We start from the raw sequence: 26,885 nt of genomic DNA, 5'->3' as shown, positions 1-26,885 counted from the left end.
CTGGAACTAGGCAGAGGACCACCAGTTCCCTGGATGCTGGTGATGGCACAGCCACTGCACGGGTTACCACTCTTGGTTACCCCACATGCACTGACACACAGTGATTCCAAGTCACTGTCCAAGTGAAAGCAAACCTGTTTTCCTTTCCCAAGAAGTCACTCTTTCTCGATTGGGGATAGCATCCTTTTGTTAAAAACTGAATATGTGGGTGAATTCTTAATATTCAAGGTCCTGGAATCTCATTGCAGGTTTAAAAGCTGGCTTTGCCATGCAGCCAAGTAAAAACCCATCAAAAAATTGCAGGAGGGCAGAAGGAGATGAAGCAAGAAGACTCAACCTTCTTTGTTAAAGAGAGAAAACACAACTTTCCTATTGGATTATTCCCATCTTATTTGTTCTCAGTTTCACAAGACTTAACTGGCAAATGTCTTGGGTATTTCTTTGCCTCTTAATACAATAGCAGCCGCCTTATCTGCATATAGAAAAAAGTATTACAGAAAAGCTGCCCTCTCAGCAGGAGGCGGACAGCCTCAAGCACACTGGAACAAAATGAGATGTATCACAGACCGATCACTTGGTCCAGCAACCAAGAGGGGAATAGATGCTACTGTAATATGTATAGACATAGGTCTCTTGAACTTAGACACTATAGAAGTCATCACACTTTAATTAATGACCTATCAGTGAAGTTTGAATAAGAGCCCATTTGTAATGTAAGCTGTTAAAGTACTGCTTAATGGAATGGGTAACTTCATTACTAATTAAAATAATGTTCTAAACATATTTGTCATGAATTCCAATTCATTCGACTTCATTTTGTCAAGAGAAAAAGCTAAGAGTCATTCTCTTTGAAATCAGACATCACCCTTCAGTTCATCTGTCACCAAGTCAGGCTTGCTAACATCTCTAAGGATGTCATCTGACTAGAGTTTTCTATCACTCTGTCATTCCAGGTGCACTTCTTGACAATTTTTTTAGATCCCAGTCCAGAGTCTCCTTCAGAAATCTAGAAGGACCATGAAGATTGCATCAAGGACTTGATTAAACAACAGATAACATGCATAACCAGCACACTAACCTCATTTGCAAGCTCTCACAGTAGAGGATTGACAGCTGATGCCCTAAGCAAAACTGCTGTTTATAAAGTCCTTTTCAGTCTAGCTACATTAGTCTCTCTGCATAGCAGCAGTCAGTACACTGCTAGCAAAACCAAGACTGTGACGGATAATATTGAACTCTTCATTACCCCAAGTGTTGCTGCAAGTAATACCAGGAGTTTGGACACCGTCGTTCAATAAAGGCTCATTATTATAAATATTCAGCTTATGTCATGATGAGAACAAACAGCTTTGCAGCCAAGGTGAAAGGGGTGAACTGTAAATAGGCCAAGGTTATGGTTGAGACAGTGCCCTATTTTTATGATGTGACCTTGGAGTCTAGCAATGGAATGCAAGTTCAGTGGAATACACTGAATCCTGTGTATTCAAAAAGAACTGGTTGGTTGTTACCAGCTTTTAGAAAAAAATAAATCATAGAAGGAAGAAGCACTGTCAAATGATGCAGAAGGGGGTTCTTCTGCTGATTAAGTCTGATGTTTCAGTACTTCATGCTTCAGTACTTAGTAAGGTTCAAAACTCAGATAAGATTTTGTTTGTTTGTTCTGTTTTTTTAATCCTGTAATAGTTTCTTGAATTAGATAAGACACCACAGATAAACTGTGTCTGGCACTACAGTTCATGTGACTCATAAGAATAGAGATTTGTCCTGGCCTCCTCTCCTGAATTCACTTTCCCTCCACTCCAAAGGTGGCTGCATGTGGCACAGACTCTTTTAAAGCTGGCTCAGCACCAGTATCTCTCAGCAAGAGCTGCTAATCTCTCCCTGGGAACAGCACCTAGATTGCTCTGCCTAAAGTCACAACACACCCTTTTGCTTCCTTTGTCCACTTGGTATTTCAGCCTAATTAACAACAAGTTTCCAATGATAAAAGAATAAAATTACTTCCCAGTACTATGAATATATTGATTCACATGAGCTGAGCAGTTGCCCTGACAGCTTTATTGCAGAAGGAAAGAGGAATAATGAAAGAGTTTTATTTGACCGAGTTTCTTATTGCACTTGCATGCTGTGTGAGTCAAACTAATCAAGAACCTCCATTGGATCTGCTGCTGGCTTGTTCCTTGAAAATTCAGAGTCAATACAGACACTTGATCTTCTGTACTGGATTACTGCTGTATTACCACAATGTTTACAAAAGTGCTCAAATCCCACAGAGCCTTTCAGAACACAGCAGAGATGAGTGACTCCAGGAATACACACACCATATTCTCATTCCTTTCAGACTGTGCCCTTTACATTAATTACTTCTATACAAGAACACATTTACCTCTGCTACGGGCATTTCTAGGCCCCTCTCGCCTCAGCAACTGAAATGCTCACAACTACATGAATCATGTCCAGACTAATAAAGTACAAAAGTGTTGTTACGATGCACAAAGAGTTATGTGGGGAACAAGGACACCACTGAAACACTGTGGTCAAACAGGGAACCGAATCATACCACCAATGGTCAATGTTTGCAGAGCCACAAGAACAGGTTGTATGCACATACCTGAAATACTGATAGCCAACAGGATCAGAAATAATATGGAATTCAGTGCAGGAACAGATGATGAGCCTATGCCTTGCCTTGCTAACGAACAAGTAGAAAAATCAGTCCCATCCTCATTCATCCAGAGAAAACAAAAATAGTATCCCCAAGGCAGGAAAAAGGGGGAAATAATCACTTATTTATTAAGGAACAGTAAATGCTTGAATAGTACTGCAAAGAATATCCACTAATAACCAGACAGAGTGGACTGACTTAATCTCACTCTAGGAAGAAAATCTCTTTAAATGTCCCAATATTTCTGAGGTAATGAAACTGAAATCTTAACTGCTTGAAGAAGTTTTCGAAAAACCTCAGAGAATATTTCCCATTAAGAAGAAAATAAAGTGTGTGCTGAGGGTCTTTTAATGCTCTTCTTAGGAATTAATCACTAGAACATTTTCCTTTCTATGTCATCAGGCATTCTGCCATTAAAAAACTGCAATACAGTTTCTTTAATAGCGAGGACATAGTGAGAGTGCATTGTTGAAATCATCATTTACAGCTGGTCTTGCACATGGTTTGCAAAGTCAAGCCAGTTGTGCAAACTGTCCTACTGGTCTGAAATCAGGCTAATTTTCCTTTAGGTATTAGATGACTTCAAATAGGCTCATGACAAACAGAAGTGACTTCTGGAAGATCCGTGTAGTTTAGACAAAAGCTAGGATCAGTTATATCAAAATGGTATGTCAACATAAATCTGACTGAAGAGAGTTGCTGAAATTAACCCCAAGCTGTAGTTAAATTAGCAGCAAGGGTTCAAAAAATGTCACTGTCCCCTGTTCTCCCTGACTGACTCCTTCCACACAAGTTACTTATCTCACATGAGACACTGGAATAACCTCATTGCCACACCTTTGTGGCTGAAATTCAGTATGGCATCTCAGACAGAAAGAGGTGTTCGTATACTCCAAGTGGCAGATGAGAGACTGATATATGCTTTAAGTGAGTTACAACAAGGGTGTGGACTTGAAGAATGATAGTTCCAACTTTTTAACCCAGCACAACTTAATTGGCCCAAGCTGACTCAGAACCCAAAGTCAGCAGTCATTTGAAACTAATTAGTTTAGTCTGACAAACATACAACTCCCGGGTAAATACAAAGCCTGATCTTTTCTTTTGTCATGAATTTTCCAAGCCAGAGGGGAACCTAAAAGGAAGGGGAGCTTTCCCATCAGGTTATCAGAATAAACCATGGACTCAAGAGCTGTTTTCCTCAGCCCAATTCAGTACTGCTTCCGAATTCCATCATAACCACTAGCCTGCTTTAACTGCCTTACATTACCCAGTTCAGAACCCTCTGGTCTGACAGACATGGTGAAAAGACATGGTGTGTCCAGTCCAGAAAGTTTACCTCCTCATTCACGTACCAAGTTCACTTCCCCTCAGCACAAGGGCACAAGTCAAAGCTCAGCAATAACATGGGTCATTCCTGCAGCTCAAGCCACCTGAGAGAGCTTTCCCATCAAATTAGTGCCAGTTAACATGCACACATACATGAAGAGGAGAGTCATATTCAGCAGCAATACCTAAGGAGTAACTCAAAAAAAAACTTTTCAGACCAGCAGTGTGGTTTTGTATCATTCTCAACTCACTTTGGGGCCTTTCCAAACAACAGGCCCACATGTGACCAGCACAAATCCCCACTGTAGAGACTTAGTATAGCCCTGCAGCACCAAACAAAGCAATCCTTAAATGGCATTTGCTGATCCTGTCAGCTGAGGTGGCAGTGATTCCTGTGTGGGATACCTTGTCTCTTGGACCAGGATTACCCAGTCTGAGTCTTGGAATTATAATCTCAGTGCAGAGGAGAAACAGCTCTTGAACTACCACAATTTTCAGGCCAATACATGAAAGAAAACCAGAGCCAATGCCAGTTTACTGTACTGTGTTGGGCTATAAATGGTAACAGTTCAAGAGCTGCTCAGCCATTCCTGCTCTGAAGTCAGCAATCTCAGAAGGAAGCATAGGAGAGGGCGGGTGGTGGGCAGCAATGACACTTCAGCCATACAAATTTAATCTGAAGCCATAAGTGAGTCAACACCTCTGCTGAAGTGATGTGTCTGGCCAGAGATTGCACAGCCTTTCCCCCAAAGAGGTCACTAGAGAGAAGGTGAAGATAAAACACACGGAACGCAGGCATGTGAAATAACAGCCTTGCAGTCCTTATTCATTCAAGCCATACCCTGAAGAATGCCACTTGAGCGAGGACAACATGCATGAGTAGAGAGCCTGAGTTATTTAAGGCCGTGTACTCATTTTGATAAACAGGTAAACACTCAGACAGTTGACAGGGCTACATTACTATACAGCATTGCCTAAAATCTTGCCTCAGTTTTGCAGTCAGTAAAATGGATTCACAATTTTTGAAATGCAGCTGAGAATCCATTGAAGGTATTTGGTGAAGGATTTGGATAACCTAAAATGCTGGGTGTCGTTAGGCCGCAGAATATTATTTAATAACACAATGAGCAAGAAGCAAAAAATACAAGACCTTTCAGTGCAAAGGCAACATAGAAAATTGCCAGTGGCAACAAACTGCCAGGGTCAGCTAAACAAGGGTAAAACAGGCTTGGCTGTGTCCATCCTCCAGCAGCTTAGGGCTCATAGCTGCAACCTGCACTTAATGTTTCTCCTGCCTTCCTCCCCCTGGGACAGGGTGGCCTCTTCTGGCTGTTCACATGATGAGCGTCAGCTTTCAGCATTGCCTACACTGCAGAGAAACCTCCAACCCAGCCTGCATGTAATCATTTTATATGTTAAGAATAATTCACACGACAACGAGCCGCTACCTTGAGTAAGCCGTAAGGACCAGGTTCTCAGCTTATCTGTTACGTCCAAAATAGTATTTACACAGTACCAGAAATGAGCATGAGAAGAATCTGCAAGTTGAGGCCTCTGTCCAGCAATCTATGCTGGCAGAGCTATAAAAGGGTTTGGACGTAGCACAGAGAGTGATATCAGTAAACACTGGGAGAGAAGAGAGTGAGGGTCATAACTGCAAGACCATCTGTTTGCTTCCATTTGCTGTGTACACATCTCGTTAGTACTGCAAGCTAGTAAGACAGAGGGTCGTAGAAGTATCGAGTTATTAATGAATAGCTGTACTTGCATCTTCTACACTGTAACTGACATGAGTAGTTGTGGTGGCATTTAAAATACTGGTTTCTGAAGAAGGTCAAGGTGTTAATATTCCTGACTTGAAATACACTAGTATGCAAAAAAACATTTGGTTAATGGACAGTTCTGTTATCAGAATTCTTATTTCATGGTGGATGTTCTTTCTCATCCATTAACATTTTCTTTAAAAATCCTTAATTCCTTTGCTGAGATCATTTGAACTTGGATGGTCAAGCCTATGAGCAGTGTTCTAGGTACTGGGACAAAAGAATAAGCTACAATAAAATGAAGAATGCTTTGTGTTATTTGGTAAGATGAACGAAGGAAACTAGGTTATTTGCAATTAGTTAACGTAGATCAATATTTGATTTATCCTTAATGAATCTCCTCTAAGCTTCCAAATCAATGAAGAGAATTGTGCAGCTGCATCTTGCTCTGTTCTCTACCTGCAGCCAGATGTGGGCTTTACTAAACCACATGTGGGAGCGAAAACAGAGCCAAGGGCCCTTCTCAGAGAATCACCTGCCACTTGACCATATGGTTTCAACCTTGGAGCCAGGTAGCAAGGGCATTCCAGCCTTCTGCAATCTGCAAGAATCAGAGATATTGCAAACTATCCAGGAAGGGCAGAACCGGACCTGGAAAGAGAGAATGGCACCTCTCACTGCTGAAGAGGAAATCTTAGATTTGAGTACCTCCTCTCTTAAATTAGAATAGCATGGCAATAGCTCCATAAAGGCCAAGAGCATATACCTACAGTAAATAAAAAATTCAAGCCTGAGGTTTGGTTTGCACATCCTCCATCTGATTTCTGACAAGGACATTCCTCATCTTAGATATCCAGAAAACTCCTTCCAATCTGGAAAAAGCAGGAGAAACTTTGAGCTGCTCAGGAGATAAATCCCACTTTCCACACCACTATTTCAATAGATAGGATGATGTAAAACAGACTGCCAGGGGGCTCAGAGGGCTTTCTTTCCTTCCGCTCATTTTTCCTCACCAATCCTGAACAGACCCCAAAACTCAGACTAATTAAAGACAAATAATTAAGCACATTCAGACTGGGAAGGTTGGCAGACTCCCACTGTATTGTGAGACCACCTTGGCACTTAAATGGTTAGGGACTATATCCCACAACATCATGCTCATCTCATTGTGGTAGAGAGCTCTTGAGAATGTTATTAGCTGGGTGTTCGCCTTGCCGTTTTTCCACATGAGGCAGATGGGTAATTACGAAGCTAATAGTCTGATTGAGAGAAATCAGATGCAGTGGTTTGCCCAATTAGATGATACATTAGCTTCCTTCTTTGTAAGCAGCTAATGTGTGAAGCAAAGTGGTATTTTTGAGGGTCAGAATCCTTAAACAAGTGCCGAGTTGCAGATTATTGTGTCTCTCTTTTTTTTTCTAATGGAGGAAAAGTGCTAAGTCTTCATTACTAAAAGCATAGAAAATGCAAATCAGGCTCTGAAACAAAAGAGTGAAGGGACAGGCGAGAATATTTGGTGTCCAATGTGTCAACCTACAACATCAATTACATTGAAATGCAATGCATGGGAGCCTAATCAAGGATAGTATAATTGTAATAATTGCATGCTTTTGTTGGAGAGCTGCTGCCATTGTTATTGTCAACCATTTGTTTTTCGCTATTGTTTAAAGGGGAGAGTATTTAAAATATATATGTGTGTGTGCATATATAACTGTGTATAAATGACTGAAGAACATCACAGGTAGAAGGTTGTGTCCTCCCAAGGAAGACTTTTCAACCCCACTCTTCAGATGGTAGAAAACCAAGAGGCTAAACTCTGCGAAGGCAGGTAATGCCCAAAACTAAGAAACAGACATTGACTTACAGTCTGTGCCAAACACTGAGTTACTCTTCCTTTTGTTGACATGTCCCCTGATCCAGGGAAGCGAGTTACTCCTGGTGACTGGCAAGTCATGAAGTGAGCCACTAGTAAATCATCCAAGCAATCCCCAAGACACCTTCAGTCTGCCTTTCTACTTAAGGAAAAAAGGTAAGAGGTCAAAATAAACAGTTTCTGCCTCGTTATATTTCTTCCAGAGCTGCAATCTGTTTCTGCCATTTGAAAAGATTTTTAAAAATCTAAAGTCTTGACATAAATGTTCAAGACAAATGAATGCAAAGGGGAGCACTGTGTAGGAAAAAAAAAAGGAAAAGTAAAAGAAAATAAAGGACACCATGAGTTTCATCAAGATCAAGATCATAAGGAAGAAAAAGGGAGCAAGAGCTTCCCATAAATAAATAAGTAGTACTTTCTGTATCCTGAAGTTGGGCTGGAAATTCTTATGGCAAAGTGCTCAGCATTCAGATCAAATGAGAGGTTTATTTTCTGTCATCACTTGGGCTTGCCAATAGGTTGAAATGGAGGCACAATAGAAATGGGCTAAAACATTTAACATAGCTGTTAAATCTCATTCTCCACAGCTAAAAAAGAACAATGCTGTACTGTCTTTACTGAGAATACACTCTCCTGCCATAGGAGGCTTTTCATGTATCTCTAACAATCCTGTACATACTCCAAAACTCACACTAATTAAAAGCAAATAATCAAATACATTCAATTTGAAAAGTTGGCAAACTCGCTTGTATTATTGTGTTAGCACCTTGGCACCAAAATGATTACATTGTGCTAATCTCATTGTGCAGGAGAGCTCTTGAGCATGTTATTCAGTAGGTCTGCTTCCCACCCCCCACCCCCCAGACCCATCCCATCATCCTCCACCACCAACGCTCCATTTCTTTAACTGGATGAAGAAATGAAAACATAAGCAGAGGCGAGCAAGCCTAGGACTACATTTTCATTGTATTACACTCAGGCAACCAGAACTTGTGCTACCTTTTGCAAAGATTTCCTTTCACCCTGGTTTCAGTTCATCTCTACTGATACAGCTGGTAAACCTGAAAGCTGCTTTAAAATTAACTAAGCAATTTGCATTTCTTTCTCATTAGCTCTCAATTATAATATTATAGTAGTGTACACAGTGCTTAGCTACTACAGCAATGTGTAGAGTATAAATGAAATAAATAATAGATTTTACAAGAGTTGGCAGGATATGACTGACCAGATGAAGAAACACAGAAATATCTTGGAATTCCTTCTCTCTGGAAGCTTTATTTTACAGGTAGGATTTCTTTTTGTTTGCTCTAGGATAACAGCAAATCTGTCCCTGCTAACAACAGTTTGTTGTGGGGGGGTTTTGTGGGTTTTTTTGGTTTTTTTGGTTTTTTGGTTTTTTTTTGTTTGTTTGTTTGTTTCATAGATTGCGCAGAAGAAAACTTCTTTTTCTTGGCAGGCCTGATTTATGCAGAGAAAGCTCTGTAGAGAGTCTTACAAAATCATGCCTACCCTCTTGGGCCGCCACCTGTATGTTTAGAATGGATTACATTAATGAAAGCTGGGCATGATCACGAGTCAGCGTAGGTACGACCATTCAGCACTACATTTCCTTCTTTGATGGGCTGATTTTTTTTCCCCAAACATAGTCCTATTCTGGGCTAAGGAGGGTGTAATCCTTTAATATTAAATTTTTTAAGTCTTGTACTTCAGTATGTACTTGATTGTTAAACACATGGCCTGCATCCACCATCCACCACTTGCTATAGCCTTTGCCTGAGTTCCAGAACTTCTCCTGAGAAAGTACTCTATCTAAAGAAAAGTGAGTTGAAGATCTATGTCAGGAGAAACATGCTTTCTCTTAATTTCTTAAGATTTATTAGATAAAAGAATAACAAAATAAAGCATGTTTCACACTGCAGAACTGCAATGCAAAAGACCATAGTATTTCATAAAAAAACGTATGAAAGTGTCACTGAAGGATTCACCTGAAAAGACTAATAAGGGTACCACTCAGCTTTTAGCACAAAGACTCTAGTACTTCCTTAAACTGAGAAGGAGCTACATATGAGAGTCCAAGTCATTTGTTACCTCCAGGACAGTTAGCTCCTAGCTGCACATTTGCCCTTCAGGATAGAACAATAATGGGAGCCAACAAGACAGAACCTCTTATAAAAAAAAATTAATATATATATATATATATTTTATTAGTCCCACTGAATATTCCCCGAAGTTCACAGAGGAGCACCACCTAATGTGTTCCTTTCCTGCTCACAGGGACTGAGGGCTGCCCAAGAGCCTGCAGACAAACCCATGTCTGGTAGGGCCATGGAAGTAAAACAAGCGTGAAGCAGCACCGGGTGCCCAAATTGTCCTAGGGTAACACTGTATAGAAACACACCTCCCATATATCCACCTCTAACTAGAGGTTCTAAGTAACTACAAGCCTCACATCTTAAAATGTACATGAAACTTTTTGTTGACTTCAACAGACATGCCAAAAGACATGTGTTGGCGATATTTACGTCAACTGCTATTACATATTCATAGTACAATGTTTCGAACATAATGTTTGCAGTTAAAGCTTGCTTAAAAGGAAAACCATGATTCTCAACAAATAAATAGTTATTGGATTAAGCAAGTTTTACTTTGCTGTTGAACTTCTATGTCATAAAGAAAAACTGATCAGCCAACACAGTAAGTATCAACAGCAGTACCCAAGCTTGAAAAGTCCTCAGTCTCCACAGGGAGTACTCCCATTGATACTACCAGGAGAAATGCTTGTAGACATCAGGATAGCATATGGCCTCTGAAATCAATATTGGTTTGCAGCCTGACATATGGATGGATAGATACCACAGAGAGATTGAAATAAATATGACAAACTAAGTCATACAAAGAAAAACATGTATACACAATCACACTCTAACAGATGCTTTGGCTGAAATAGGTGATTTAGACGAACACATTGTAGATCTGAGAAACAGAAAATTTCATCTAAAACCTACAGTAGCATAATGCAGTTTTGCAAGTAAAAACTGAAGGATGTAGGGGAATTCCTCAGGGATAAGGCTAAGGGAAATTGCTGGTGAATAACTTGTTGATGAACCTACTGTAGATTTAACAGCAAATCTAACAGCTACTTTCCCCCTCCAGCTTCCACAGAAAGAGGTTTTCAAAAACAGCCCCATATCATAAAAGAGAAAGAGAAGATGGATTTCTCCCAGGCATTAAAACAGACTGATGCAAACACTTCAGTCTTGTTTGTGGTTTAACGCCTTACCCCAGAGATCTGAATGTGAAATCTGGACTTCAGGAAGAAAATCCTCATTTAGCAGACAGCACTGCGATAGCTATGTGTGAAAGCTCTTCCAACACTGTTTTCTGCTTGCCATATGGCCAACTTCACCCACATTAATAGCAGCTACTGAGCACAGGATCAGCAGTTTGAAAGAAAGAGACGCTGAGAAATGCAGAAGTCTCATCAGCAAGCACAGCGTAAAGAACATCCAGTTGCTTATTTGTACTGATATTCTAACTTTGCATGATGCTGCTAAGGTATAGATTTACATTCATTTTAACCCTCCAAATAAAAACATCAGGAAATATCAGTTCCCAAATGTTCCTGACCTATGTACTTCAAAATTTATGCTAACTCATTCTTTGTTTCAAGCCACTTCAGCTATTCTACCGCCTGGTGTTCCAGGTTCAGTGACTGTTAGAAATCCTTTGGTCTTTCCATAGGCTCATAAGACTCAAGAACTTGTGGAAACATTCTCTTTCTGCTACATAAATGAACAAACAACTACGAGGAAGAGAATCCCTCCATCCTTCCATCCCTCTACAAACACTCTACACTCACATATAGCCTTGAAATAGAACTGATGAGAAGTTTCTGGTTTTCAGGGGAAACAGATAAGCAATATTCACAGAGACTCAGAATGCTGTGAATTTACCCTAGTGTAAATCAGTCAATTCTTTGAATAATTTTTATTCACCTTTCTTATTTCCAGAGCACAGCCCTGTGCAGCACAGGTAGGAGTGTGCCCAGTGCTGCCAGAAGCAGTTATATGAACCTTCCCTGCTGCAGATGGCAGCATCTAAGTCAACCTTGGCTCCTATGTCTTGTCTATCTTGCATGCCATCTTTTAGCTGGAAGGTTTCATGGCCAGGGTTTTCCTGGGACTTAGCTTTCACATTGCAACAAGTCCCAAAACAGAGAAATTTCTGAAACAAAAGACCCCACCTGGGATCTATTGTTTTATAGTACTTTCTTTTTTCCTGTCCTCTAAACATGAGGCTGTTGATATCTGAGTACAAGCTTTCCTTCATCAGTCTCCCTCTACTTCCTCTAGATCCCACAGTGACAGCCAGACTCTTGCACATGCTGCAGTATAGGCTGTTGGCAAAGGGACACCTCAAACATCACAGCCATAGAGCACTGGAAGTTCATCAACAAATCAGTAGGAAGAGAGGGCATACATCTCTTAATAGACAACTTCATATTGCTTATAAACAAATGCTGTACTAGTAAATGGAAGTCAGATGAAAGAAAATCAAAATCTAATTTATCCAGAGAGTACGTACTCTGAGAATAATGCAACCATGTCCAAAATTGCCCTGCAGAAACATATCCCAGTCCTGAGCTACAGAAACCAACTGTAATGTTTCCATATTACTGAGATTTTCCTAAAAACTTCCCATTGTTGTTACTGCCAGTGGGAGCTTTCATGTAGGCAAGGTGTTCATCACGGACAATATTTTTATGATTATGTCTTCTAGTCTTTCTTGTTTCTAGGTCGAATGATGTTGCTTTGATTATTCATCACTTTTACTTCTGAGAGCTGTGCTTGGACCTATTTAATAACAGTATGAAATTTTAATGCAGAAAAAGGCTGTTCTGCTGTAATACCTGCTTAGCCCTTGCCCTCTCTGTTGGGAGAAAAGTCAGCAGCTAAAGTAACACAGAGCTTAAAAAACAGAGCAGAATGCTCTCATTCATTCACCTGCTTCAAAGAATAACTTTCATTCACTGTAACTAATGTCAGGTGTGCAGGAAGGTTAGTGCATCTCTGGTTTCATAATCCATTCCCTAACTGTCCATGTCCTGAGAAAAGTGAACAAAGTTTTTTTGCATACATTGAACATTAAGCAAAAATGTTAAACTCGTGATGAAAATCAACAGGAAGCAGCACTAGTGCCATTCAAATCCAGACTGTAATTATATTTTATGTAGAATTTGAGAATTTTTTCAGTTTGGGAAAAAATAAAAATAAAAATGACCAAGGTAAAGAACAGCTACGTTCAGTGACTATTGAAGCCTGGTAAATAGTCAGTTTCTAATGGCATCCACTTCTATTTTGTGCACTGAATTATTGTGCTGACCTTAAATTAGAGATCTGGATGGAGCTGAATTGAATATTCTGAAGATGAGCATAATTATTTTGCTTCCTTTTATTCTAATTCATTTTTATTTTTTAAAATCCTTTGTTTGTATGACAAACTGAATGGGAGAACACTCGTGGATTTATGCTTACAGTAACAGAGAACAGAAATAATAGGCCAGACAGTGGCACATGGGAAGATATATCTGCACTGCTGTTAGAGGTGTGACTGCAGAGTCTTCCTGCCTTCCTCCCTGTGAAATAACTGTAGTTACACATACTGTCCAGATCTCATCATACAGAAAAAATAAGGGTTCTGGAACCTGCAAACAGAGCCCCTGCCTTCGTAGTCAATCTGAAGGCTAGCTTGGGTTTATCTGTCCACCTCAGCCCACATACTGGGAAGCTTTTGGTCTGAGGATCCTTAAGTGGCTGTGGAGGGAACACTTGGAAGCAAACAAATAGATTCCATCACCCACAGCTCCTTTGAGCCAACCTGGCTTGCAGTCTCTGTAAGGAGGAAGTCACCTATGCTCAGCTTTGCAGGAGTCATACCAGAGGTCACCTTAGTTCTGCCACCAGTTTGGTAGGCAGAACTAATGGATTTCGATGTCAGGCCAAATAATTCCATAACAGACAGCAATGTTCTTATCACTCTGCCCTTGAGCCTCCCTTTCATTATTTATCGTCAGCATCTCTTTATATCTTCTCCTTTACTTCCAAAACTTTCCAAGGTATAGCTCTCCTAAGCCCCCCTTACAATTTCATACTGCTTGGCCTCTACACACTGTTTTGCCAACATCTTTCACAAAGGCTTGTGTTCAGCCCACCTCATTTTGTGGAGCTATTCCTCACTATCCTCTGGTAAGTCATCAAGTAATAGTAACCTTCTCCACTTAGTTAGGGAAACTGAGATTCCCCAGCAGATAGACAAAAGCCTAGCAGAAGGATATGTAGAAGCAGAGAGACTCCAACTGGTTCATGAGAATCGATGCAGCAAAGGGGAAGAAACCAACATGAGCTCTTGATAGCCCTAAGAATGTGTACAACAGCCCTCTCTAGGCTTGATGATAAATGTCACATCTCATGTCAGAGATTTATCCATGCCTGGATAGATAACCCCTGAAGACCATATTGCCTCAGAAGCTAAGTATTAGCAGCTGCATGCATGCCATTAACCCCTCACCTGCCACACAACTTTGAACTTGCCCAGGGCCAAACACTTTAAAGAAGGGTTGACTGACTTCAGAGTGTGGGAGTAAGAAAGCTGCAGGACATATAATGTACAACAAAGAGTGCCCGTGTACATGTCTCTTTTGTAGGACATTTCTGATGAGGACACTGAGTATTCCAGCAGTTTTAGCTGATTTGAAGGACAGTACTATTTATCTGCTCAGCTGAGTCACAGACTGTATTCCACATTCTCTCAACTATTTTGCAATTATATGTGTTTCTTTAATATAGTATTAAAGGTACAGGAAGATGCCTAGACTCTCTAATTTCTTTCCTGGCTATGTGTATTTCATATTAAGTAAACCTGAAAAACATATCTTGGCGTATAGTATTGAGGTAAGCATACAGAGACAGCACCAATAGGAAGGCTCGGTTACAATACAGAGGGTAAATTTGCAAACTCTATTGTACCATCCGCAAAGATCGACCTGGAAAATAAAAGGCATCATCATCCTAACTCTCAGCACGAAGCAAGACTAAGTCCACAGACTGCAACTTCAGTGGTAAAAGCAGCCTGGAGAAGGGCATCACAATGCCTAATAAAAAGCTGTGGAAATACCCACAACACATCTAACCTGAGACAGTGTTCTCATAATTTCATGCTGGCGTAACAGACAGTACCCAGGATTTCGTTTTATCTTTCCCATGATGTGTGATACTTCATAATAATATTTTTTAAAGTATAATATTCTCTCTTTTACCTACAAAAACTTTAAAAATTTATGCTAGTGAAGGCATGTAGCCATAAACTTCAGCCCACAAATGAATTCACCATAAGTGTGAAACAGTATTGGATGGGCAGGAGGGTTACACTGTCTAACTTAAAAAACAATCTAGCTGGCTGTGCCCACACCACAAAACCATTTCTTGTCAATAGAGAGATGAGAGAGGTTCTTCCAGATCATTCAAAGGAGTGAACTTCAGTGTTTCACAATTTCCTCTATTTGGTTGGTTGGTTGTTTTAAATCTTGGTTCTATTTTTCCTTTTGTCATTTGAAACATTCCAGAAACTGAGAAATTCAGGAATGGGGAACAACAGATCCCCGAAAAATCAAAGAGTAATGACAATTAACACTAATAAATAACTCCTTTAAAGTATTTTCCTGTGAGAAATGTCAGACTTTTGTAAAAATATAAATACATACATATATTCGTGTGTGTGTTTGAGTGTGTATCTGTAGTTAAGACTTAATACAACTTCAAGTAACACAGAAGACCTTTGAGGAATTGATTAAAATTCCCAAAGTCTGATCACATGAAACAATCAGGACAGCTGATCTCATACTCCAAAAGGGAAATCTGTCAATAAGAATAACACATTTTTTTTCAGCTGCACTAAAAAGAAAAATAATGGAAAACCCCAAGTCATGTTGTAATGGAACAACAAAAAAGGCAGAAAGCCAAAGGTCATTATAACTATGCAACAAAGCAGAAGTTATCTGACAACACTAATAACATCCGTACTTCATTTCAGAAATGGTGCAAAAGCTTAACTTTCCACAAATTAACTTTCCTACCAGGCTGTCTGTACCTGAAAGCACAGGCCCAAGTACACGCTCTGCAATACATAACTTTTAATAACTCCCAACTCGTGTGAGTAATCACGAAGGTTTAGTTTGATACTTCAAGAGCTTGTGTTTTCAGAACAGCAGTCTCAGTCTCCCCACGTCATATATACTTTCTTTTATACTACCTCATACAATTGTGTCATTTCTTCCATGTTGAACAGCCTAGCACAGAACCATTCTGGCACAGTGCAACAGTATGGTTAGGTAAAGGTGAGTTCAGTGTGTTAATCTGTTCTGTTCCTTCCTAATACTCCACTTAAACAACACCGCAGCCTGATCTGAGCAAGGAAAGATAAGCCACTAGAGACAGAATCAATTCTACTGTCAGAAGAGAAAGAAAATAAGCGAATCTTTATCATTTCCAGAATACCCAAGGCAACAGGGAGCTTCAGGACACTGTTGCAGAGAGGAGGTGGAGGAACTGTCTGCATAAACTAGGCATAGAGATGGGCCCCGCTGTTACAGTGTGAAGCTGATCACTGAAACACTGTCATTACCCAAGATAGAAATACACCTGCTAGCAAAACGTCTAGAGAACACACTGTGCAAGACAATACAGACAGCACAGACTGAGCCATGGTGGGAAGGGAAAGAGCAGAGGACAAAGGAAAGAGCAGAGCCAAGTAGTATAAGCCAGCCTATTTTTGAAAACCCTTCACATGCACAGCCACAGAATTTATTTACCAAAATGGAGACCTGTGTTCACATTCAGCAGACATATGGCCTCTCTTCAGGGATACATTTGTATCTGCTGAGGCATTAGAAGGTGTTGGTCCCTGTGAGCCTGGTGGGAGGGTTAGAGATGCACACTCTCAGGCTATGTGTGCTGCTTCTCTGTGCATGGAAACCAGGGGAGTTTGGAAAATGCAACACACAGAAGTGTCAGCCTAGGCAGAGTCACCATGTGAGTCAAAGCTTCAGTTCATAGGGAAGTAGCCCCAGGTCCAACAGAAGAAAGCTTGGCTACAGCACTATAAACCTACAATCCTTTATCACACAAGGTTCCTCATGAAGCAGGTTGGTGTGGTGAGCTTTGGGAGATTACATCAGCACCAACATTCTTTGTGCATCTGTAGTACATCCCGATATAGCATGGCAACAATAGCCTGACTGAAAGACTATGACCTTCATTTTCCATATTCTACTTCCTAGGCAGGCACGGGAAGGAGTATGGAGGTGCTGCCTTACTCTGCTCTGTTTTGGAACACTTGAAACCTGGAATTCTTCTTGGGCTGCCCTAATCAAAGTGCTGCTGCGTGGATCTTGCAGAGAGCTCATGGAACAGAAGAGTCAAAGCAAACCCAACCAATAGCAAATACTCAAAATTCATGTCAGAATGTCAGAGGCAACTCAAAAAACAAGAATGAAAACCATGCATAAAGCCATGTCATTTTGCACCATTATTTCCCTCAAAATCTACCACAAGCTTTCAAAACATAAGATTACTCCATTTAACATAATAAAACTGCTCCATACTCAATGCTATTATTCTTAATGGATCTGAACATGCTCAGCTATGGCAGATATCTGAGCACTCAGTGGAGAAATACTCATTTTCAGCAAGCTCTACAAACAAGAAAATAGTGTCAGATCTAATTCCTCTATCTCAAAGTAGCAATTGCAGTTTACCATGTTTTCTAATTCACATTTAGAAGTTAATGGAGAGGCTTTTAATAGATTCTTTTTTTCTCTCTCTTTTTTTTTTTTTTTTTTTAACTCTTTCTAGAGCAAAACAGGAAATGACTAATAAACTAGGACTGATTAACAAAATCATGAAGGAAAACACTAGAAAAGCTGTATTTCATATTCTTTATATTTCTTGAAGGGTAGACTCATGTATAAGGAAAAGAACTAATTCTCCCAGGATGAACAGTGTTCACCAAAATAGAAAGAAATTATTACCTACAGTTTGACCACAAGATGATTTGCAAATCTGCAGTCTTGAAGTGTTCTGATATCCAAACTCAGGAATGTACCTTTGTATCTGAACCAAAGTGGACATTTCATAATGCCAGATCCCTCCTAAGCACAGGATCCAGGTTTTATACCTAAAATGCAAGGCTGAAGATGCAGTCTTAGCTGAAATGCCTGCCTTCTGAATCCAGGGCACGGCTGTCTTCTCCAAAGACAGTACATTGTTCATCTGAGCCCTTCCCAGCCAGACAGTACGTCTGGCTCATCAGTAACTTCATTTAAAGATTCCAGGGAGAAGGTGTTTGTAGATATGGGCTTAAACTGCAAAGTCTGGATTCCCAATCAAGAGGGCAGGTTTGTAAACATGGAAGCAATGGAAGAGCCAAATTGTAATGAAGCTTGTTCTGCAAGTCCCTATGAAAGCGCAGCCACAAATGTTTTGATGTGTCTATAGTTGTCCCCACTTCATGTTCCTAGTAAACTCTGAAAGAGGAGATGATTCCTCAAAAGAGGTGGGTCATTTAGGCAGTGCCAGTGCATCAGTTTGACTCACTAACCTTAGGATTTCTTTCTGCCTAGCAGTAAGACATTCTTACCAAGCAGCAAGTTTTAGTTTTGGTTTTTAAATAAAAGGAAAAAAGGTAGTAAGTGATACTTGGCTAGCAGATTTTACTTGCAGTAGCTAAAAGATGGTTGAGTGCTAAACAAATGAGACAACTTAGAGTGTTTCTACTACTCTAGTACACGTACCCACTCACACCTCCTTCACACAGCTGCATCTGTGTTGCAAACATCTAAGCCAGATATCCTGTGGTCCCTGAAATGTCCGAAGAAGACACACAGGTCCTCCCCAAAACCAAACTGAAACTTTTCAGTATGAAATACAGGCAATTGTAAAGCCGGCTACAGCCTTTATTTCCCTTCTCTCTTCTATTGCCAGCTGTACTGAAGATACAGGAACATAGGTTGAGGATTTGTATGAGAAACTCTAATTATCAATGGGACAGATTTCTGTTGCAGCTATAGATTAAGGGATGTTTTTCTGACTTCTTCAAATACACCATGATAAACTGAAATGCCTGTAAAACACCTGCTATAGTCTGGTAGATTCATATTGTGACCTGAATTATTTTCAGCATTAACCTGTGTTATAACTGTGGAATTATTGGGGTGAGAGTGAGTTCACACTTCTCGTTGCCTTTGTTTCCAATGGTCATTGATATCAAAAGCCATCCTACCCCTGCTGTGAAAATAAATAGTGTCATCATTGTAGTAGCCATTTTAAAGACATCTAAATACATATTTTCCCTAATAGACTGAATCAAAGCCCAAGTTCTAAAGAGAGCTTTTCACTGATTTGGTCAAATAGCAACTTGCATGTGCCTGAAACCTTGCCTATTATTTTCTATTATATCAGCTCATCTAATAAAGGCAAGACCTCTCCCCACCAATCTCTCAGTCCTCTTGAATATTCTGAGACTATGACAGCTTTAACACTATACCTTATGTCTTTTCAACTAATATATTCCTCCCATTTCAAATAAAAACTGAAGAAATAATAGAAAATAAGTGTGGTACTAATTGACCACATCCTGAGTTTGTTAACAGTTCAGTATAAATTAAGCTGTAGAAAAGTTGGATCAGAGCAAAAGAGAGGAGAATCCACTCTTCCCAACCAAACTCAAGACAGCAAAACCAGAAAATACATAAATCTTATGAACGGCATGGATAAACAAAAGGGTCAGCTTGAACTGCCTGATGGAAAGATCTTGTATCTAGTGATGGTAACTCAGACCACTGAAGCAATGAGAAGAGGTGCAGTACATCAAAGATGCCTCACTGGAATCCATTACATTCAAGGGTAGAAAGCTGATACTTATAAGCCGAATGTATTACGTAAAAGCCAGGCATTTCCACTAACGGGTTTGCACCACAATAAATTTGGGGTTAGGGATTCATTTTGCTTATAAATATGCATCTGAATTTAAATTTAGCTATTCTGCTTCTCTGATTTGTAAAGTTATTAAAGAAACAGTTGAATCTCTACCTCTGTGAAAAAGACTTTACTAATGTTTCAAGACATTTCACAGTAAGGTGACGGGGCTGTCTGAACTCCAGGTTCTCTCAGTCACATCTCCTTGTACATCAAATTATTTCTGCCAAGCTGGCCATATTTTTCCAAGCAAACCCTAACTATCAGGGAGGTCTAACACACTGTTCCTTTACCATCAGCTTTGTTTTCAAACACACAATGGTTTGGCATGACTCCAGTCACCACCAGGTGATTTTTGGCCCTTGCCCTTTTTATTATCTGGTATCTCTTAGGGAACCACAGATGAAACCAATAGAAAAGGAGAGAAAAAGGAAAAGCAGGAAAAAAGAAAGGGTTTCTTCTTTGCTTTCCTGGTAACGTGACATCTTGCCCTCTTTGCATTATATATTTTTGTCCAGCTGATGCTTTGTCCTAGTGGAATCGTGGTCCTAGTATTAGCTCCAAATGGTAGGCAGGCATTTTCATTAAAAACAATTACTATTTCCAAACAGGAGCTGGTTCCTCAGTTCCAGCCATTCTTGCTGTAAAACGTTCAGCTGAGAGGAGCAGATTGTTCATGCTGAAAATGAATGGAATCTGGCAGGAAAACCTCATGTTTTTCCAATCCCAGTTTTTTACAAAGAAAACACTGGGATCTTGTTGAAAAATTACAATTGTTTTGGTGGGCACATTATTTTTCTCAGCTGATCTGTTTCCAGCTACAGAAGACAAGTTTTGCGCATATATGTTCGAGCCTGTATGAATATATATGTGTACATCTACAGACAGGCTCAAGTTTTTATATATAATTGCTATGTAGAAAATTATTAATCAGTCAAGGAAGAGTAAACACATTTTTGTTATTAAAAAGCATTTATGTAAATTGATTTTTTTAAAACAGCTTCCACATTATGAACCTTCAAAAGAAAGTCAATGAGTAAAATACTATATCATAATAACAGTTAGATTAACTTTTAATACCAGGAAAAGAAAGAGGCCAAGGTGACTGAACTGTTTATCCTTTGGTTGTTCTCACTAACTTACGAACATTGTCAGACTAAATTATTCTGATAAAAATATCAAAGGAGAGAAAACAGAAGACACAGTCATCAAAGGAACACACCACAGAGGTCCCCATATTGATTATCCATATATGGATGCTGCCATTTTGTAATAAGTGATTTTGTTTACCTAGGACAGAAATAGATAATGGATCAGGGTGACCTTGCCTTCACATAGAGGTAGAATCACATCCTATTAGTTGTTTTTCCCTTCCATACAAAGCCCTCGCTCCAGGGCAAGCAATCAGTGAGTGGTGTGGGATGCTGGTGGGCCTCATGTGATGCACCTTTAGAGTTTAGGGGTGCTCCCCAGGCTGAGTTTAGGCACATGTTAACAGCAACACAATGCCACCTTCAAGTCCATCTCCTTTGTCAGGTTCCAAACCCCAGGGCCAACAGAGGGGTGAGAGCTAGATACTGTGCTATCTCCACTCACAGTCTTCAACATGATACAACTGCCTTGACTTGTACCTGTCATCCATAGTCAGAATGGGCAGAGAAGGAACAGAGATTAGCCTCAAGTTGTGCCAGGGGAAGTTCAGGTTGGATATTAGGAAAAACTTCTCCAAATAACTGGTTGGGCACTGGAACAGGCTGCCCAGGGAGGTAGTAGAGTTACCCTCCCTGGAGAAGATCAAGAAATATATAGATGTGGTGCTTCAGGGCATGGTTTAGTATACAATATTTTTGATAGGTAGTCAGTTGGCTAGATGATCTTAAAGGTCTTTTCCAATATTCATGATTCTGTAATTCTAGGAGTAAAATTTCTCTTCCACCAGCATTCAGTAACCTGGTATTGGAAGCATACATCAGCTCAAAAGCCGATTACCTCAAGAATGTGCCACCCAACTCTCTATCACAGCTGCACAAATGTAACAAGCAATGCAAAACCCTCTTTAATTTCTTGAGGCTGAAGAACTGAGTCCTTAGTGAAGCCAGTTACAAGTCATTGATTTTCAGTGACCTTTTGGGGTCATCTTCGAACCCAACATTAATATGTAACAAAGGAAACTGTAATAGAAAGAATAACAACTATTAGGATAACAGCTCATTTTAAGAGTGACCATCTGATAAAATAAATAAATAAATGAGAAGCATTTCCCTTTTCTGTCGTTGCCCAGCTAATACAATTTCTTGTCTCCCTTTCAATTGTAATCATTATTATTATTATAAAACTAAAGAAGACTGCTAGCCTAGGTCCTTGCAGCCAGGCAGGATCAACTAACCTTACTTAGACCTTCTCTGATGGTTAGCTGTTGGACTTGGACTTCAGAGCCTCTGCAGAAGTGTCCAAAATTGTTTGGATTGTTGTTACTGAAGATTAGCTTTTGAAGATCTATACACACAGTGCAACAACCACAAGAAAAGCAAACATACCATCACTTCTGCCCTCAGCACACTGCTCTGCCTAAATCCCAGGACGTCTCCAGATGCACAGTGCTCTGCCACTGTCCCACCCTTAAGAATCCAGCTGCTATGCATTGCCCAAGGGTCACACTCAGAATTTGAGCAGCCTGGAATACTTCTAACAAGTTCACTCTTCTTCTCATTTCTTAACATAATTTAAAATCAGACACTAAATGAGGTGTCAGCAGGCTTCCCTCCAGGACCCAGCTGTTAAGTCTTTATTGTTGCATTTGCTTTGAAGTTCAAAAAATGCCAGAAGAATCCTTTCACAAACAAACAAGTTGCAAAAGAAATGCTGGATCCAAAGTGGCACAGTCTGAATTATGAAATTCTGGAATAATTTTGAAATTTAAAGAGTAAGATACATAAATGTTCATAGACTTCTTTCTGTAAATAAGATTAGATTTCTCCCACAGACAGGGAGGCAGATCAGAGGTTCAGAATGCCATTTGTGGTCAGCCACAAGGTCTGTTCATTTTGTACATAGGTATGCAGCATCAAAGAACGAGGACATTCAACTGTTGAAGAACTACACTGTAATTTCAGGGGAACCTTCTCTTTTCATAAAATACATTTGAGCCCAGAGTCTTGCAGCACAGACTGCACAGCTTAACTACTTCAGTCAGTTGTGCCAGGCACTTAGACATAGCACAGATACATTGCTCAAACAAGCAACTAGTATTTTTCTGAAAGAAATTCAGGCTCTGATGTTTGTTGAAGGAGCTCTCGTGTTGTTCCAACAACTTATATTTTCTGTTTGTCTTAGGTTTGCCCAGTTTGAATCATTCTCCAGTTATTTAGCCCAGCAGCACCCATTTGACAGAAAAAAAGAAATACGAGCGACGAGACAGAAGGGAAAATAAGGAAGTGCTTTTCCACCTTGAACACAGGAAATAGAGATCAATCATTTGCAGTTAGACCTGGGACAAAGATTTGGTTCAGGGAAGCTTTCACAGCACACACTGCCTTCTGTCCTTGTAAGGTTTATCCTAAGAAGGATTTAGACCACTGCACTTCCACACACACACACAGCCCTGGTCAGTAGTGTCCACACTGATCACACAGAGAAGCCATGAGGCGAAAGCACTCTTCCAATTACCTGAGCCATGGGCATAATATTGTTTGCTGACCCAGAGCTTAATGCTTACAGCAACCCTGCATCTCCAAGTTTTATCTTGATCTTGAAGCTGTGCAGCTCATATGAGCACTTCCTAACTCACTCCACATCAAATATCTCAGCTAAAACCACAATCTCTAGTTCTATATAATAACCTACATAATTTATCCTTAAAACAACTTAAGAGGTCAGAAGCATTGACCTCTGAGGAGGGCAATAGTTTCTTCTATAGGCACTTCTGGGTCCAGAAGAGGATAAGCCCTCTTTGGTCATAAAGGTGAAAGAGCTGCAAATCCACTGAGCTATTCCATCCCCTGGGCAAAAAGTCTGATTTGTTTTCCTGCAAGATATCTCCAAGCCTAAGCTCAAATGGAAGTCAGACTTCACCAATTCTGACTCCATTGAAGTCAAAGGCAGTTTTGTCATTGACTTAAACAAAACTAGGATTCACCCTACGGTAAGGGGCATTGTGTTTTTCAGCAGCCACCCATGTGGAAATTTTGCTTAAATGACTGACTGCCTGGAAGGTAGCAGTGCTAGGCCACAACGTACCAGAAATGTTTTTTAACCCATGTACTCCAGCATTTGAAACTACAGAGATCTGAGTACAGTCGTGTCCTTTAGAAAAAGGATGTTCCTATACCCTTGGCTTCTTTACTCCACCTGAAGCTGGTTATACACCTGATGTACCTAGCCTGTTCAGCTGTGCTACTGGGTCTGACTGTTTATCGGGAAACATCAGAGAGGTTTTATGTTCACACATTGTAAATAATGTGACAGACCTTGAAAATATAATGTGTCTTTTTATAGCTACTGTATGCATTGTGAACTCAAAAGAAAACATCTCCTGAAAGTAGAGTTGAAAATAGGTTATTACATTCGTGTCTCATGCTCGCTCACATTCTGATTTTAAAAAATCCACTCAGTGTATGTTCAGACTGTCAGGAAATAGATAAAAACATAGGAAGCTAAAGAAGAATTCAAAAGCATACCTAGGAAATTCCTAAACTCATCCTAGGAGTTCATCTGATACTTAGAACCTGGGCGGAATACTTTCATGAGTTCAAATGAACTAACATGCATATGCAGAGGTATTCTAAAAATGCATCTTTGGACCGTGAGTCTGAACCAAAGTTACTGTTATTACAACAAGACTCCTTGGCAATATCGCTTGCTTACGTATGGATCTTTCAGTATAAGGAATCCTATTTTTGGCAACAGAAGCGTTTAAATTTATACATACACAGATTTAGTGTACTATTAAAACTGCAATTCAAAGCACACCGTGAAACGTACTAAATATACTGCAATACAGTTAAGCTTGTGCTTAGCTGAGCTGTTTTCACCTGCTCTAATTAGAGAGGTCCTCACACAAAACCATCAAATCAGAGATGGAAGCAAAGCATCAGAAAATGTGGAAAGGCTGTAAAAAAAAGGAGGAAAGGCACAGAGAGATCAAATTTCAGCCTTTGCATCTTGGGCTTTTTTCTAGTTCAGAAGCCTCTGCAAAAGCTTTCCCGAGGTGGGTCGCTTCTTTCAGTTTCTTCAGTCTAGAAATTAAAGCAGGTATGTATCCACAGGCATCTTTTCACCATTCCTGTTTCTCCCATCTGTGGTGAGCTCCTTAACAGTACTTCTGTGCTTCCACTTTTGGGCCAAGCTGCAATGAGGTACTTCAGCCATCTAAAAAACTAATTTTATTGTAGCAGCTAGAGGTGAACAGCCCTCTCCTTATAAGATGAAGTAGGTGCTAAGTTTTATGGTTCTGAAGTGAGGCAAAAAAAAAAGATAAAATTGGGAACAGAAAATGAGTCAGCCTCCTGTGCTGCATCTGCCTGCAGGCACTGTTCTGAGGGACAGAATTTATGACCATGAATGCCCCTGTGCAATTTGCACAAAGAGGAAGATAAACTTTCCACGGCTACATGCAGGCCAGTCACGATCTTGCTCTGTGGAACTATAACTGGCACCAATAGTACCAACACCGTGCATTCCTTCAGTGTCATCCATCAATGGGTCTCAGAGAGCATTAGGGATCCCAGAGGATGAAGAGATGGAGAATGACTTAATAACTTTCCAAATACCAAACTGTTATTTTCATTTTGCAGATGGGATGCTGAGGGTAAAGGAACCGAAGTGACTTTGGCCCATACGACAAGTAACCTCAAATTTCATGAACACCACTTTGGAAATGTAGGAAGGGCCACTTTGGCACTTTCACTTTCTTCACCCCAACAAGGACTTTTTCCATCACTACACAAATCAGAAGCTACTCTCATGTGTCCTTAACCCCACGCTGAAACTGCTTCTCCTTGAGGTATATTTTATTTCCATCCTCCTCCCTTCACTGCCAGAGGTCTTTCTACCTCAGTACTCAAGCATTACAGAGCAACTGCAAAATCTTACAGTACAGCAGAGGTTATATGGCCAAGACAACTGCTATTTTCATCAATTCTTCAGCAATCCAGCCGATCATAACAGCTATTCTTGACTAGCCTTCCTTCCTAATACCAGTCGCCAGGAGAACACAGCACATACTATTGGCTGTGGCCCTCACTAAAAATACAGTGCATTCTTGCACAACAACAAAAGCTCCCAGTAGAGCCAATGGACAGCAGACTAAAAACAGTAACCAAAGGCTTTAAATTGCACAAATTACAAAGGTAGAAGAACTGAAAGCAGCATGCCACTAAAAGCCATCTGCCATCTTGGCCCGCCCATGTGTCCCTTCTCCCCAGCAGTGTTTTATATTAGTAATGATGTCTCTGTATTATGTATGACAGAGTCTCTGCTGCTTTGAGCAAGCAATAATATAGATGCTCCTTCAGTCCAGTGCTTTGCATATCCACACTAGCTGGGGGAACAGAGGATCTGCCTCCCAATCTCTCTTTCTGGACATAATTCAATTGGAAGGCAGTATGCACATGCAGATATTCACCAGTACATGTACATGTTGTATTATCAGGACTCTCATGCACATTAATAATACACAGAAATTCATAGAAATAAGCATGGATTCAGACATGGTGTGGATTAGATGAGATAAGAATGGATCAGCAAATGGTTAGTCTGATTCTGGGCGCATCTCCAGGATATAAAAACATTGGTGTGTATTTTTTTTTAATTTGTGTTAACTACTTCACTGGTAGGTTAATAATTTTACCTGTCATTGAAGCTGCCACTTACCTGAGTCTTTGAAGTGAAGTCTCAGAAGATTTTTTGAGGGAAGATGAAGCCAACCTTTGCGCTGTCCTGAAAGATGCTGCAGAGATGGGCGTGGAGTCATGGCTGAGGCACAGTAGTTCAGTGCAGAGAAAGAGCTGAGAACTCTCTGTGATCAAGCTCAGGTACTAGAAACAGCCTTCCTAGGTTAACATGAACTGTGAGTAAAAAAAAAAAAAAGAAATTAAAAATAAATAAATAAAAACTACAGGAGAATTAGCCTGAGGAAGATAACCTGCTGATTTGCAAAGGCTGCTTCCTCACTACTCAAGCTAATGGGCTAACTCATGTGGTATTCACACATTCCTGCCAATAACACCTGA

At 40.2% G+C, this 26,885-nt stretch overlaps 1 long non-coding RNA gene across 1 annotated transcript in view; it reads right to left on the bottom strand.

Annotated features, from left to right (window-relative positions):
* Nucleotides 1-26,663, bottom strand: part of LOC116653231 (uncharacterized) — a 43,171-nt gene extending 16,508 nt beyond the window's left edge. Inside the window, exon 1 of the long non-coding RNA XR_014943852.1 lies at nucleotides 26,527-26,663. This is a non-coding gene — a long non-coding RNA (uncharacterized LOC116653231). The remainder of the gene's footprint in view (nucleotides 1-26,526) is intronic.
* Nucleotides 26,664-26,885: the final 222 nt, after the last annotated feature.

Source organism: Coturnix japonica, chromosome 3, assembly GCF_054131305.1.
Source record: "Coturnix japonica strain WE chromosome 3, WE-NBRP24, whole genome shotgun sequence".
Lineage (NCBI taxonomy): Eukaryota > Metazoa > Chordata > Aves > Galliformes > Phasianidae > Coturnix > Coturnix japonica.
The sequence above is the reverse complement of the archived record's forward strand: the minus strand, read 5'-3'. Positions and strand labels throughout refer to the sequence as shown.